Here is a 16,559-nt window from a genome sequence, read left to right on the forward strand (position 1 = left end):
ATTTACTTCAGATCCAGCTATTATTTCTCTCCAAGTGGAGTGAAACGCCTGATTCCCTGTCCTCTAACATCTTCAGAACCTGAACACGCAGAATGAAGCCTCCAGTAATAGCATCTCATGCTCAGTAGCCTGTGTTCCATGATATCAGACCCATCCTGTTCAACTCTCCAACTACAGACTTTCCTTTCTATGTGCTTTTTTCCAACTTCTTTTTGAGTTTGAGATGTAATAGAATTACATCTATTGATGTAATTTCTAAATCTAGGCATAAGGCTCCATAGGAGTCTACTGTTCTGGAGCTTCCCCAAGAGTTAAGTAGCTCCCATGACTTAGTTGGCAAGTAGACATTTATTAGGCACTCATTAATTGACAGGTACCATGCTAAGTGTAGGGGATACTAAAAAAGGAGGGAAAAAGTGTCTTGAAGGCATAGTCCCTGCCCTCAAGGGAGATACACTCTAATGGAGGAGACAGCATGTAAGTAGCTATGTACATTCAAGATATATGCAATGCAAATGGAAAATAATTTTAAAGGGAAGGCATTAGCAGCTGGGGGAATAGGTCAGGCTTCCCATAAGGAGCAAGCTTTCAGCTGAGCCTTGAAGGAAGCCAGGAAAACTAAGAGATGATGTTGAAGAAGCAGAATATTCCAGGTATGGGGAGCAGTTAGTGCAAAGGCTGAGAGATGAAGAGTCCTGTAAAAAGGAACTGCAAGCAGTCTAGAATAGCTGGATTATAGTGTATGGAGGAGAGTAAGGTTTAAGAAGACCAGAAAGGTAGGAAGGGGAAATAGCTTATGAAGAGCTTTGAATGCCAAGCAGAGCATTTTATATTTGAGCTTGGAAATAATAATAGGGAGCAACTGGAGCTCACTGAGCAGGGCAGGAGGTAGGCGGGGGTGACGCGGTCAAACATATGCTTTAGCACAATCGCCTTGGCAGCTGAGTAGAGGATGCATTAGTGTGGGAAGAGACCTGAGGAGGAGAGACCAGTTATAAGGCGATTGCAATGGTCCAGGCAAGAGGTAATAAATGGGACTGTGGCTATGAGAGCAGAGGGAGGAGGATCCATGTGAGAGATGTTGCAGACACAGAAATCACAAACTTTGGCAAGGATTGAATATGAAAGGTGAGTGAGAGCAAGGAATTGAGGTTGACTTTGGTGATGAAGTCAGGCAGAAGTGTTCCATTATGGATCCTGGATGTTGTGCCTTCTAGCCCTCTTTGGTCCCCCTGGTAGTCATAATAATGACTTAATTAATAATTAATAATTACTTAGTCATAATAGTGACTAAGAAAAAGTGGAAGTCAGATGGAAGGGTGAAGAAGAGACAAAAACAAGGCTCACGGAACTTGCTCAGTCATTACTAGAAGTTAATTCTCCAAAGTTGTTTAAAAATGAGACTCTCCCATACCCATGTCCATGAGTCTATAGATTGATCCCTCTGCCACATACCTAACACATACATCACAAAATCTGTATTTAGCATGTTACAGTCAAGAGGCAGTAGATGTTTTAAGGTCTTATAAATCCGTGCCAACGTGGGACAATGGAAAGAATACTGGCTTTGGAGTTAGAGGACGTGGGTTCAGATCTTGCCTCTGATGCCTAATCCCTTGTATGATAGGGCTTGGAGTCAGGAAGACCTGAGTTCAAATCCAGTCTCAGACATTGACTAGCTGTGTGACCCTGGGCAAGTCACTTCACCCTGTTTGCCTCAGTTTCCTCATCTGTAAAATGAAATGGAGAAGGAGATGGCAAAATACTCCAATATCTTTGCCAAGAAAACCCCAAATGGGGTCACGAAGGGTCAGATGCAACTGAAAGGACTGAACAATAAGACACGTAGCTGCCCTGAGCCTCGGTTTCATCATCTATGAAATGAAGGGACAGGACTAGATGGACGCTGAGGTCCCCTCCAGCTCTGGACCTGCAATGCTATGATCCTGTGACCCAACAAGACAGAGTCATCAGGAATGAGCCCTGGGGTAGAAGGAGAAGTCCAGCTGTTCCACCCGGAAGGTACGTCCAAATGGAATCTCGGAAATCTCCCACAAAACTCCTCTTTCCCATGCTGTGTCCTAAGTCTCGTCCTTCCTCAGAGTCCCCAGCCTGGACTGTGCTCAGCCACGCTGTGGGACTCTAGGCAGCCAACACTTCCGTATGCTCAGCAGAGGCTCTATTGATGCTAGGCCCCAAGGGATGGGGGAATGAACCAAAGAGGGAGAAAAAGGATCCCTCTCATTAGAGGCTGAGCTCCTTCAGGACTGAGCTGCATTGAATCCAGTGCGTAGGTGCTTAGCAGAAGGGCCCTTAGTGAAAAGAGAGTGGATATAGCAATTCTGTCCCTCTGGGCCCAGAAGTGACTTCTTAATTAGCCTAGGAAGAAAGCAAGAGGGTGGAGGAAGGAGGCTTGGTATAGTGGACAGAGTAGTTAGTCAACAGCCATCGATTAACAGCTTACTGTGTCCCAGAAACTGTGCTAAGAGCTAGGGATACAAGAAAGGCAAAAACAAAATGTCCCTTCCCTCAAGAAATTCACATCCATGTGGGGAAGATAGCTGCAAATAACTATGTATGCACAAGATTGTATATGTATGTATACACATAACTACATCTATAGACACATGTAAATACGTATGCATGTATGTGTACACACACAGAGAGAATGTAAATGGAAGGTAATGTCAGAAGGAAAACACTAATACTGAGTCTTGAAGGAAGCCAGGGAAGTCAAGAGACAAAGGGGAAGAAGGAAACTGTTCTACACATTGGGGACAGCCAATGAAAAGTCATGATGTGTTGTGTAGGAAGAAGAGCAAATAGGCCACTGTAGCTGGATTGTAGAATGTGTGGAGGGGAAGGAAGAAAGTATAAGAAAATTGGAAAGTTAAGAAGGACCCAGGTTGTGAAAGGCCTTAAATTCCAAATAAAGAGAGGGTTTTATATTTAATATTGGAAATCATAGAACTACTGGAGTTTATCGAATATCTATATTGGGGCACTGGTGGGATGAATAACAAGGTCAGACTCGTGCCTTAGAAAAATCACTTTGGCTGCTGAATGAAGGATGGCCTGTATCTCAGATCTTTAAAGTAAAACTAATGGCCTGGAATAGGGAGAGACTTGGGGCACTGGACTTGGAGTCAAGAAGATCTAAATTTGAATCCTGCCTCAGATGCTTATCCCCTTTATGACTCTAGGCATATTATTTAATCTCTCAGACTCAGTTTCCTTATCTGCAAAAAGGTTGATAATAATACTGACACCAGAGTTTTGTGAAAAATCAAATGAGGTGATATATGTAAAGCATTTTACAAACCACGATGTGCTATATAAATATTAGCTATTACTACTGTTGTGGCTACTACTGCTACCACCACCACTGCCATTACTAACACTACTAGTACCACCACCACCACTACTATGACTACTACTGCTACTATCACCGTCACCACCACCATTATTACTACTACAACTACTACAACAACTACTGCTGCCGTTGCTGCTACTGCTTTTGAAAATCAGCCAGCATTTGGCTATTGTCCTAAGGAGTAAATGTGAACTGTGCTGCCCAGTGTTGTGGGAAGGGACCAGATCCTCTGAAAACTCTGCCAGGCTAACTATTTTGCAACACCTACTATTTGCTATGCCTACTCTATGGGCTTTTGTCTCTCCTGGGTGTGGGGAAAGAAATATCAGTGAGAAAGAGGAGGAGGAGGAGATGAGAAGGAAATAGCACGACAACAGGACAATCGAAAGGAGGAAGGCATTCCTCACAGTTGATGGAAAGAAGCCTTGCAGGCAAGGTCGAACTTCAGAGCAAAAATAATGCCAGCCATCAAAAAGGGAGTGTGGGTGACTAGCCCCTTTGGGAATGAGGAAGGAGAAGATGATGCTGCAGAGAGGGCATCCCTGCTGAAGATGAAGGGAGAACCCTTATTTCATCAGAGGTGTATCCAGTGCCTTTGTCCTGGGACAGTGGACACAAGGGGAGGCGCCTACATTCCTGAGGCAGAAGCTCACGCTGCCGTGAACAGGTGTGGAAGGGGAGAGTCAAGGAGTCAGGTGGAACCTGAGATTGTCTAACACTGACAGGTCTTGAAACACTCCTTTCTCTCCGAGGTGCTACACTTTCTTCCTGCCGTCCGGCCGGCTTATCACAGGCTCACAGGAGCACGGATTTAGAACTGGGAAGGATGGTAAGGTGAATGGAAACTCCTTGTGAGTAGGGATTGTTTCCTTCCCCATACCTGTAGCCACAGTGCCTGGAACATAGTAGGTGCTTGATAAATGCTTATTAATCATAGATTTAGAGTCAGAAGAGACCTTAGAAGTCATTAAGCCCATCTCCCTCATTTTACACATGAGGAAGTTAAGGCCCAGAAGAATGATTTGCCCAGGTTCATACGGCTATTTAGTGACAAACGATGCAAGATTCAAACCCGGGTCTTTCTGACTCGAGGTACGATGCTCTATCCACTACTCCACACTGCCTCTAGTCCAACTTACTCATTTAACAAATTAGTAAAACAGCACACGGTTATCCTCCTTAGGTTTCTTAGTCAAAAAAGACAATTCAAGGGCTCCATTTTAAAATTTTAACACAGCCCTCAAAGCCTCACCAATCCCCTTGCTCCGGGTTAGCATAATGATTAATCAAGGGGATGCAAGGGGGTGTGGAATAGTGGAATGTACTCTGGATTTACAAAGAGTCTTGGATTCAAATCCTGCCTTCTACCACCTGCCAACTGTGTGATCACTTTCCTTATTGGTAAAATGGAGATTATAATACCTGTAGTTACCTCGCTGGGTCAAATAAATTACTATATGTAAAGTCCCTTATAAGTATTGAAGTCTTGTGTAACATTTTACTGTAGTTGTTCAGTCATGTCTGACTCTCTGCGACCCCATATGGGCTTTTCTTGGCAAAGACGCTGGAATGATTTGCCATTTCCTTCTCCAACTCATTTTATAGATGAGGAAACTGAGGCAAATAAGGTTAAGTGACTTGCCTAGGGTCACACAGCTAGTACGTGTCTGAGGCTGGATTTGAACTCAGGTCTTCCTGACTCTAGGCCCAGTGCTCTATATACTGAACCACCTGGATGTCCATATAAGATTTAGCTACTATTAATAATGACGGACCATGGTAATAGTTAATGTTGGATGGGCTATGGAAAAACTGGCACACTGATACATTGTTGATGGAACTGTGAATTGATACAACCATTCTACAAAGCAGTTTGGAATTAAACCCAGAAAGTGATTGAGGTGTTTATACCCTTTGACCCAGATATCCCCCTGCCAGGCATCTACCCTAAAAAGGTTAATGATAAAAGGAAAGGCCACATATACTCCAAAATATTTACAGCAGGACTTTTTGTAATAGCAAAGAATAGGAAATAAAGTAAATGCCCATCAATAGGCAAATGGTTAAACAAGTTCATTTCATGATTATAATGGAACATGACTTCAATATAAGAAACAATGAATATGATAAATCCAGAGAAACATAGAATGACTTATGTGAATTGATTCAAAATTAAACAGAACCAGGTAAACAATATACACCATGACCACAACAAAACAACAGAAATCAAATGGTATGAAATTATAATGACCAAACTCGTCCTCAAAGAATAGATATGAGAAGGCACATTTCCTTCTTTTTGGAGGTGGGGAACTACGGGTATGAAACCCAGCCCACACAGTGGCAGGACATTTCAGTGCATTAGTTTTTCTGAATTGCAGTTTTTTTCCTCTTTTTTAAATTCTTTGTTCTAAGGGAGATAGCTCTCTAAGAGGGGAGTAAAGAAAGATATATTGGAAAATTAAGGAAATATAGAAACAAGATAGTAATAGCTTTTATTTTTACAATGATACACCGCATAGTAAATTCCCATTATTTCTGATAATATCCAATGATAGTAAAAGCTAGCATTTATGTAGCACCTACTGTATGCCAGGCACTGCACTAAGTGCTATACATATGTTATCTCATGTGATCATCACAACATCCCTGGAATGTATTTTAATTAAATAACCCACCTGGTTGCAAATTAAAAATCACCAAGGGCAAAGAGAATTTTATTCATCAATCAACTTAAGTAAAGAAAGTAGTCCCTCAGAGTTAGAGGAAGAGATATTCCAAATGACAAGCCATGTCATGAATGGCTACAGGCAGCTGAGGGGTTCAGTGGACAAAGCACTGGGCCTGAAGTCAGGAAGACCTGAATTCAAATCTCAGACCCTTACCAGCTGTGTGACATTGGGCAAATCATTGAGCTTCTATCTGCCTCAGTTTCCACAACTGTAAAATGGGGATACTAACGACACCTACCTCCCAGAGTTTTTGTGAAATGACATATACAAAGTACTTTGCAAACCTTAAAGCATTATATAAACGCTAGCTGCTGCTACAGATGAGGAAACTGAAATAGGGGGATGAGTGAATGACTGGACGGGGTTGGGGAATGTATCTTACCAACTTTAGATACGTGGAGAAGTTAGAAGACATTGAGAGACACAGACAAGGCAACCGGTGAAGTATGCTTTAGGGTAGTCTGATGCTGACGGTTAGGTCTACCTATTCTGCCCCAAACTCTTTTCAGATTTCCAGTCTCGCATCTCCAATTGCCTTTCGCACATCTCAAACTGGACATCCAGTAGACATCTTAAACTCTTTGTCCAAAAAGGAACTCATTGTCTTTCCTCCTAAACTCCACCCCCACCACCTTCCCTATTACTGTAGAGGGCAATCTCATCCTCTTGGTCCCTCAAATTCACAAAATAGGAGTCATCCTGGACTCCTCACTATCGCTTTCCCCCCCCATATCCAATCTTTGGCCAAGGTCTATCAATTTCTCTCTCAAATATGCCCCCTTTTCTCCTCTGACACTGCCATCAGTCTAGCTCAGACCCTCATTGACTCACACCTGGACTCTTGCAGCAGTCTGCAGGTGGGTTTCTCTGCTTCAGGCTTCTCCCCATTCTAGTCCAATCTCCATTTAGCCACTAAAGTAATTTTCTTAAAATGCAGGTCCAATCGTGGCAGTCCCGTATGTAATATAACTCCAGGGGCTTTCCGTTGCTTCCAAGAGCAAATACAAAATGCTCTGCTTGGCATTCAAAGCCCTTCATAATCTAGCCCCCCTGCTACCTTTCCAGTCTTCTTACACTTTACTCCCCAATACATCCTCTTCAATCCAATGACATTGGCCTCCTTGCTGTCCCATGAACAAGACACTCAATCTCTTGGTTCTGGGCATTTTCTCTGGCTTCCCCATGCTTGGAATGCCCTTCTCCACTATGACTGCTGCCCTTGTTGTCTTCGTTTAAATCCCAACTAAAATTCCAGGAATCTACAGGAAGCCTTCCCCAGCCTCTCAATTCCAGTGCCTTCCCTCAGTGCATTGTTTCATATTTGGTCTGTTTATAGTTTGCTTTGCACATACTTGTTTGCATGTCGTAGTCTCCTCCATTAGATTATGAGCTCCTTGAGGGCAGGAACTATCTTTTATCTCCTTTTTGTATCCCCAGGGCTTAGCATCAAGCCCATAGTAGGCACTTAAATAAATGTTTATTCATTGAGACTCTGGCCTCTGGACATCCCAAGATCTCATTTTCCTTAGCATCATGAAAAACTTTGAATTTATTGAGGTAACTAGAAATGCTGGTTTCTAGTGGCAGCTGTACTCAGGGTAGGGAAACCCGGGAATGCCTGGGCCTCCCCTCCTCCACTTGTGGCATTCCCAGGGATAGAATTCTCACAAAGCTATTGCTACACACACCAAGCCTGGCAGGATTCCCACCAAGCTGGTATAAAAGCCTCCCCTCCTCCCACTCCTTTATTCAACAATTATTAAGCAGACCAAGGATCAAAGGAATGATAGGGCTGGAGAGGATAATGCCCCTGCCACAAAGATTAAGTAATCTTTGTGGAAAATGGGAAAACACATCCCCCTAAATAAGAGAGGGAAATAGTAGGTGCTTCTGGGGCTGGGTTCTTGTTGTTTGAGTTTTTTCCTTTTTCTTTTTTACCTTGTTGTTATTGCTGGGAGGAAGGCCAGACAAATGTGGGAGGGTACCTCTCCTCACCATTTTTTCAACAACAAGCATTCCACAATCCAAGAGGCAGTGCCAGACAAAAACGAGGTTTCAGCCCTCTATCAGAATATTACATATGCGCTCTCTCTATGTGTCATTTTGTCTTTCTCCTTCTGTCTCTCTTTCTTCTTCAGTGAGAAATAGGCTCCCATGTCTCATATCTATACATATACATATGTAATGAGGTTTCATGGAGATCCAGGAGCATCCTCCACATGTGTAGCATGGGGCTGTCCCATACTGATGGGCTTTGGGACTGGAGGTACACAGAGATCAGAACTCTGTCTACAGGTGTTGCCTACTAATAAGAAGGACCAATAATTAATAGAATCAATCCTTTAATGATTAAACATATGGAGATCTCTTCGGAGCTCATAGCGGTCTCATTAGCCACAGTCAGATACACTGTACCTTGATCCCAACATAGTAGTGTCATTTTGGTCCTCTTCGAGAATGAAGGACAACAACCAACCAACCAACGTGGAAATCCGAACAATCCTAGTACCTAAGCTGTAAATTTTCTACTTTAGCAGATTAAGAAATCCTGGTCTAGAAAAAACTACTACATGGGCACCAACATTGTGGGTCCTGACAAAGTTCATATATCTGGGACCTTCCAAGGACAGTGGAGAGTTGAAGTGACGGGGGCTATCATGGGTAAAGAGGTCTGTATTCCTGAGTAATAGAGCTCTACAAAGAACAAGCCGTAGGAAGTTACCCACACTAGTGGCATCGCCACCCACCACACCCATCCTCAACTAAATGATCTCATCTCCAAGCCTGGAGAATGATAAATGACAAACTCAGACAGTAACATAATCTAAAGGGAAATTGACCGGGTCCAGGTTTAATGTAGAGAGTGTTCCTTGGTACCAAGTGGCACTCTTGGTAGCACCCATTGAGTAACTGATCACCTCACATTCCAATTCTTCTTTCCCATTGGGAAGGTCAGGGTAGAAGACATTGTGCCTCTGGACCAGTGGAGAAGAGCAGGTTTGATAACATCTGGGTGAAATATCTAAGGAGCGACTACCCCTCCTTGCCAAACCTGGGCGGACATGCCAGTCATGGTGAGATCCTTCGTACTAATGGAGGAGGCAGCAAAGAAGCAACAAAACCTTGGACTGTCACAAGTCTATGCTAACTGGGTTTCATGGAAGTTCAATAGCAATAATTTGTATTAGAATTCAGTGGGATGGAAAACATGCTACAGATATCCCATTGATGATATGTAAAGATCCCAAGGAGAAACTTAAGATCATGGGAGTTGGTGTTGATAATATACACATGCCACTTGACATGGGGAAGGAAGCATTGCTTTGAAGCAGCTATGACTAGGTGAGGACACCATGGCAGAGTAGATAGAATTCTGGACTTAGAGTCGGAAAGATGTCAGTTCAAATCCAGCCTCAGATACTTGCTGATCATGAGTCTTGTGTGACACTGCCCAAGTCACCTAACTTCTGTGGGCCTTCCTTTTCTCATCTCTAAAACAGCTAGGTGGCACAGTGAATAGCATGCTACACCTGGAGTCAGGAAGATTCGTCTTTCTGAGTTCAAAACTGGTCTCAGACACTTACTAGCTGTATGACCCTGGACAAGTCGCTTAACCTGTTTGCCTCAGTTTCTTCACCTGTAAAACGAGCTGGAGAAGGAAATTACAAACCACTCCAATACCTTTGCCAAGAAAACCCCAAATGGGCCATGATGAGGCAGACATGATCAAAACAATTGAACCACAACAAAAAGTAGAGAAAACAATAGTATTTATCTCACTGGGTGGTTGTTAGGATCAAATGAAATAAAATAGCTAAAACTCTTTGCAAATCTTAAAGCACTATATATTACAGCTATGAGCTATGTGGGGAAAATAGCATATTGTTGGTGCTTTGATGACAGTTATCATAAAACATCAGTTCTCTAACTTTTTGATCTCAGCACCCCTATATATTCTTACAAATTATTGAAGACCCTGAAGAGCTTTTGTTTATATGGGTTGTATCTATTGATATTTGCTGTGTAAGAAATTTAAACCAATAAAATTTCTATATATGTGTATATGTTTATTACATGATTTTAAAATAACAAATAAATCCCATATATGTTAACCTAAATAACGTTTTTAATGAAAGACGTCTATTTTCCAAAACAAAAAAAATGGGAAGAGGAACATTGTTTCACACATTTTTGCAAATCTTTTTAATGTCTGGTTTCACAGAAGGCAGCTAGGTTCTTATATCTGCTTCTGTAACCCGTCCATTTTGATAGGTTGTTTTCGCTGAAGTATATGAAGAAAATCTGGCCTCACACAGATATGTAGTTGGAAAGGAGAAGTGTATTCTGACAAGTAAATGACATTTTAGTATTATTATAAAAAATAATACACAAATCCCCCGAAAGGGTCTTTTGAGGACCCCAGGGGTCCATGGACCACACTTTTAGAACTGTAGCTCTGGGTTATATCAACCACCATAATAGCTGCTATCCAATGACATACTACTACAAAACATGGAATTATGGAACCATTTGGAAGATTCCATTAAGACCTTGTTACATATCAGGTAATTAATTAGTGTGCACACTGAACAAGATTACTATTATTCAGCTTGGCTGAAGGGGCTCATTTATCACATTTACTTATACAAATCCCCTCTCCCCCCCAGCTTCCTAGATATATTTTACTGGTAAAAAAAAGTATCTGCAGTGGGGAAAAGGGGTGGTGGTAAGAAGAGGAAGGGATGGCAGTAGATTTCTCTGACATGAACCCTGGTAATGCAACATGATTTTCTCCTTTTTTTCCCACTGGGTCAGATGGTGATCAGAATTTCAAAGAGTGTTCATAACCATTTTAATGTAATATAATTTAATTGAAGACTGTTATTAATTACTAAAAATGCTTGGCATATTTAGCCCCAAGTAATTGGGCCAACTTTTAAAAGTTTAAAATGCTGTCTTTTTATTAATAATTTTTTTAAAAAATCCTTCCAGGTCAGAGGGAGAGTACAAAAGAAACTTTCTCCCCTTTCTTTGATATTGTCCTTGAACAATAGCTCCTTACCTCTGTGTAGTGATGATGACCTCATGCATTTTAGAAAATGTTTTCCATGCAGTATCTAATTGGAGCCAGCTTGACTCAGCTAGGTAGCACATTGAATAGAGTGCTGGGCCTGGAGTCCTAAAGACCTGAGTTCAAATTTGGTCTCAGACACTTAGTTGCTCTATGGTCCTAGGCAAGTCACTTAACCTCTGCTTGCCTCAGTTTCCTCATCTGTATGATGGGGGTAATAATGGCACCCACCTCCCAGGGCTGTTGTGAGGATAAGCTTAGCATAGGGTTAGTACTATATACTATTATCCTTAGCTTTTGAGCCCACAACAATCCTGAGGATGTGTCAATGTACCCGTTTTACAGGCAGGATAACTGAGGCTTAGCTAGGGTTACACAGCAAGTAAGCTTAAGGACTAGGAGCCAGGTTATTCTGGCTGACGCTCCGTGGCTCCAGACCGCCTGTCACAGAGGATCGTAGAGCTTCCAGTGTAATGTAGTACTCAGGGCCCCTTGTTGTTGAACCATTTCGATGGACTCTTCATGACCCTATTTGGGATTTTCGTTGGCAAAGATACTGGGGTGGTTTGCCACGTGCTTCTCCAGTTCATTTTACAGATGAGGAAACCAAGGCAAAGTTAAGTTGACTTAAATAAGTGTCTGAGGCCAAATTTGAACTTGAGAAGATGTGTCTTCCTGGTTCCAAGCCCAGTGCTCTATCCACTGTGCCACCTCGCTGTCCCCAGGACCCCTCAGCTGCCCACTCGGGACTATTCCCACGTCCATAGTCCTCGAGGAATAATTGTGTATGTCTATTCACTGCTCATGACCCCCATTTCCATTGACCCCCTCCTGCCCAGCTAAATCCCATGACAATGGAGGAAAACAAAGCATGTTTACTTAAAGAATAAAAATAACAAGAAGTTAAATCAAGCAGTGAATATTCTCTCCCCCATCCGTTCTCAAAGCTACCATCTCCCCATCTAGGTTCCGTGGGGAATGTTGATCTCAGCTGCTGATTAGCCAGTCTAGGCTTTTCTTGCCACCTCCGAGCCCCAGCAGGAGCAGCATACATTAAGTCATTCATGGCAGGATGTCGGGTTACTGTCTACACAAGTAGCATTGGGTGCACCAGGCTTCTTAGCCAGGCCCCACAAACTGCCTGTAGCAGCAGCAGTAGCTGTGTGGGTCCTTCAGGCATGGTACCATAGATTAAGGGCTCTCATGGTGAGGAGTCTCCATAGGAACTGGAGAGTATAGAGAGGTCAGCTGTTTCCCCCAGCCCCAAAAGAGGGATGCATTGCACAGTTTGTACTTCCGGTCTCAGCAACTAAGTGAATGAGATGCCAGAGCATCTCATTTTTTTTAATACCCTAGGCTTGAGCCCCTGTCTCCTTCCACAGTAAGACTCCTGTTCTTCCTCCAAACTGGGTATGCCAAGAGTTGCTGTGCTTCTCACAGTATCCTGGGAGATGCAGTTCCTAAAGACAATATGTGGTGGCCATACCCTTTTACAGTACTAAAGCCAAGAATTTAATCTGCCTCCAGAAAGCCAGAACAGTGCTCCCTCTATGCTTTCAGTTTGCAAAAATGGCCGTGTTTTCATCAACTGTAGGTATAATAATTGACATTCATCAAGCACTTTAAAGTTTGCAAAGCGCTTACATTTGGGCTTTGTAACAACCTTGTGAAGTGCTATTATGATATTATGGTCTCCATTTAACAGATGAGAAAAACCGTTGCACAGAAAAGTTAAGTATACATTCGTATAACTAGTAAATAATGTCAGAGGCAGGATTCAAACCCTTCTTCCTGATTTAAAATCCAACCCTCCTTCTACTACTTCATGTGGTCTCCTTAGACAATGACCTGGGCTCCCTCACCACACCACCCAACCCCAATAGCAAAGACAATAAACAATGCTCTGAATAGGGACCGTGGCCTAGGCCCAAGGGATATGTAATCAACCGGCTGGAAGGTAGAAAAAAAGGGTCACATTTCACACTCCCCGGGATGGCCATTCATGGGATTTATCTCCAACATAACTGCACCTATACTTATTCTTCCATACTTCCACATTACCTCCCTCCCTTGATGCACCATAGCAGCTATACAGGCGTGACTGGGAAAATCTGTCAGCCTCCCTCACACCCCTCATCATACCCATCCCCTGCCCCCAGATCAGAACTAAGAACCAGATTATTCTGGCTGATGAAAAGTCAGTGTCCTTCCCCCTGCTCCATACTACTTGTGGTGCAGCTGAGGTAGGCCTGCCATGGAGGGCAGGCTCTTCTTTCTAGAGCCTCCTCCAGCCTAAATCCGTTCCTCTTATAATCTTTCCTATTTCTACAAAGGCTACCACCATCCTCCTAGTCACCTAGGCTCTCAACCTCTAGAATCTCTGCTGCTGTCCCCTTCTGCTCACTGCCCACAATTCATTCAATTGCCAGATCTTTTTCCTTCCTCCATATTTCAATATGTCCCCTTCTCTGGGCAGCTAAGTGGTGCAGTGGATAGAGTGCCAGACCTGGAGTCAGGAAGACTCATCTTTCTAAGTTCAAATCTGGCCTTAGATACTTACTAGCTGTATGACCCTGGACAAATCACTTAACCCTGTTTGCCTCTGTTTCCACATCTGTAAAATGAGATGGAGAAGGAAATGGAAAACTACTTCAGTATCTCTGCCAAGAAAAACCCAAATGGGCCCATGATGAGTTGGACTCGACTAAAAACAACTGAACAAGTCCCCTTCTCTGTACCAAATCAATGCCACCCAAGTTCAAGATTTCATCTCCTAGACTAATATAATAGCCTAGTAATTGGTCTCCCCTCACCTCATTAAGTCCATTTCTTCTCTGATCCTCCTCCATGAAGCTGCTGAAATGATTTTCCGTAAGCCCAGATCTGATCCCAAGCACTACCCTATTCGTGGAACTCCAGGATGAAACAGAGTATGTCCCAAAAGTTTTAGGGCAGTTTTAATCTTTAGTAGCTTAAAGTAGTTTAAAACTGCATTAAGGGACACCCTGTATTATTTCATCTTTTTAATTCTCATTTTGCATGTAGGTTTTAAAATGCTGACCTTAATACAATAATATATGCACTTATAAATAAGTAAGTGTATACATAATGGGGAATATGTGCTCAAAATATTTTTTGTTTTGGTGGGGTTTGTTTTTTGTTTTTACTGTTGGGGTTCTTCTGTTGCTTTTCACTTGTGTCCGACTCTTTGTGACCCCATTTGGAGTTTTCTTGGCAAGATACTGGAGTGCTGGAGTGCTTTTGCCATTTCCTTCTCACTTTATACATGAGGACAATGAGGCAAGCAGGGTTAAGTGACTTGCCCAGGGTCACACAGCTAGTAAGTGTCTGAGGTCAGATTTGAACTCAGGAAGAGGAGTCTTTCTGACCAGGCCCAGCACTCTATTCACTTTGCCACCTAGCTGCCCACTGATGGGGTACACTATAAAAAAGTTTGGTGACCATTGCTCTAAATAACACAGATACATAAACATTATCAGGATTTGTTGGTTAAAATACTAAAAATTCCACCTTGGCACTGTGGCCATTCGCCATAGGACATCTTGAGAAGTTTGGGGTTGTTGTGATTGACAATTGGGGAGAAAGTACTTGGAGGAAAAAATTTTCTTCTCAAAATTGAGAGGATGACAATATGAGAAACTATAGAAGTAAATGTAGTTCACTAAAATTCCAATTAAAATTGACTGCATACTTCTCCAATGCTCCCTAGGGATAAGGCACTGTTCTAGGCACTGGGAATCCATAGATTTAACATGTGTGTAGTGTCACGGGAGCTAAGGGAGGAGACAGCTTCAACAAGAGGTAAATGGTTAAATGTTAGATGCTACAACAAGGTCAAAGATGATAAGAACTGGAAAACAAACCAAAAACGAATTTTAAAAAAGGTTATTTTCATGTATTCAACATTTCTTGAGTTCCTACTATGACTAGTCATTGGGGATTCCTGTGAAAGCAGAAAACAATTCCGAGTTGGAGGACTAGAGCTCCTCCACGGGTTCCCGGTCTGACTACCTACAGCTGACAGCTACAGCGAGTCTGAGCTGATAAGAAGCCCTCCGTCAGCACTCATTGAGGGGAACAGAAAGGATCCAGTGTCGGGAAGCTAGATTGGCAATGATAGGCTAATGGTGTGACAAACCACACAATGGTGGGGCCTTGTTGCTCTTTTGATTTCTGTGTAATACAACTAGATTAATCTACCCACCTCTTTCTGAAATCCAATCAGATAAGCAAGAGAAAACAGCACTGCACGGAGCCTGCTACCTTCAGCCACCTTGCGGGCTATTGATTGAGCTTGGTAGCTGGTGCTGCCTCATACAGAGAGTGCTAACTTGCCCTTACGTTTGGGATTGGAGGGGCAGGTTACTGGTCAGGTCTTTTGGAGAAAGAACCAAGAGAAGGCCAGCAAGATTTAAACCAAGAGTGAGTCACAAAAAGGGAAGGAACCAACAAGTGTTGTGAAGAGGACTTGGTAAAGTCTAGAAGAGACATCTTGATACCAAACAAAGCCAATGTGGCACGAGAGCTGTCAGTGTTCACATCAGTCTGTGGTGAGCCCTCTCATTTATTTCTGCCTTGTCTAACCTAGAAGAACAGAAAAGGAGGGAAGGAAGGAAGCCTGTGGAGTAACTGATATGTACAGGGCTCCTGGGGACATGGTGACCACAAAAACAAACAAACAGAAGTGTTTGTGGTTTGTAATGTCATCCCTGGCCATGAGGATGCCCGTAATCCAGAGCATGCAGGAGTTAGTTTGTGGTTGAACAGTGACAGATTACCAGAGGGTCATGTGTTTCTAGGAAAATGTTTGTCCCTTAGCTTTCTGGCTTTATTGTTATTAGATATTTAGCTACCACAGGAGGAAAACCCCAGCACTATTGACTGCTTCAGTCTCATTTCCAGACCATCTGGGAGCAGTCATGTGACTTAAACAGAGTCCTGCGGCCCAATCTGTGCACCAGAGTTATGAATACCCTTCCCACACTTCGAGCCTGTTGGCTTAGAGAGCACCGGCGTTGTGATGTTGTGTCTAATTTGGTTCAGAGTCAGCCACATGAAGAACATGACAACTGCACTCTGACATGTACTCCAGCTCCCTTTTCACTTCCAAATAGAGTTTGATAGGTTTTTTATTGAGCTGGGGCACGTCACAATACTATAAAGGCCTCTTCTACCTAAGAGGATTGCCATCTATGCCATGAAACTTCCAAATGACTTACCAACTGGCTTCTCCCTGTGCAGGCCCCACAGTCAGATTCCTGTGTGCAGAGTTCTGTGTGTCTTTGGCTAGGGCAGCCTCAGGACTGACCTTAGGGACAGTAGTCTCAGTGAATTACCCATTATGTTTAGCTTGTCTGAAAGA

Source organism: Trichosurus vulpecula, chromosome 3, assembly GCF_011100635.1.
Source record: "Trichosurus vulpecula isolate mTriVul1 chromosome 3, mTriVul1.pri, whole genome shotgun sequence".
Lineage (NCBI taxonomy): Eukaryota > Metazoa > Chordata > Mammalia > Diprotodontia > Phalangeridae > Trichosurus > Trichosurus vulpecula.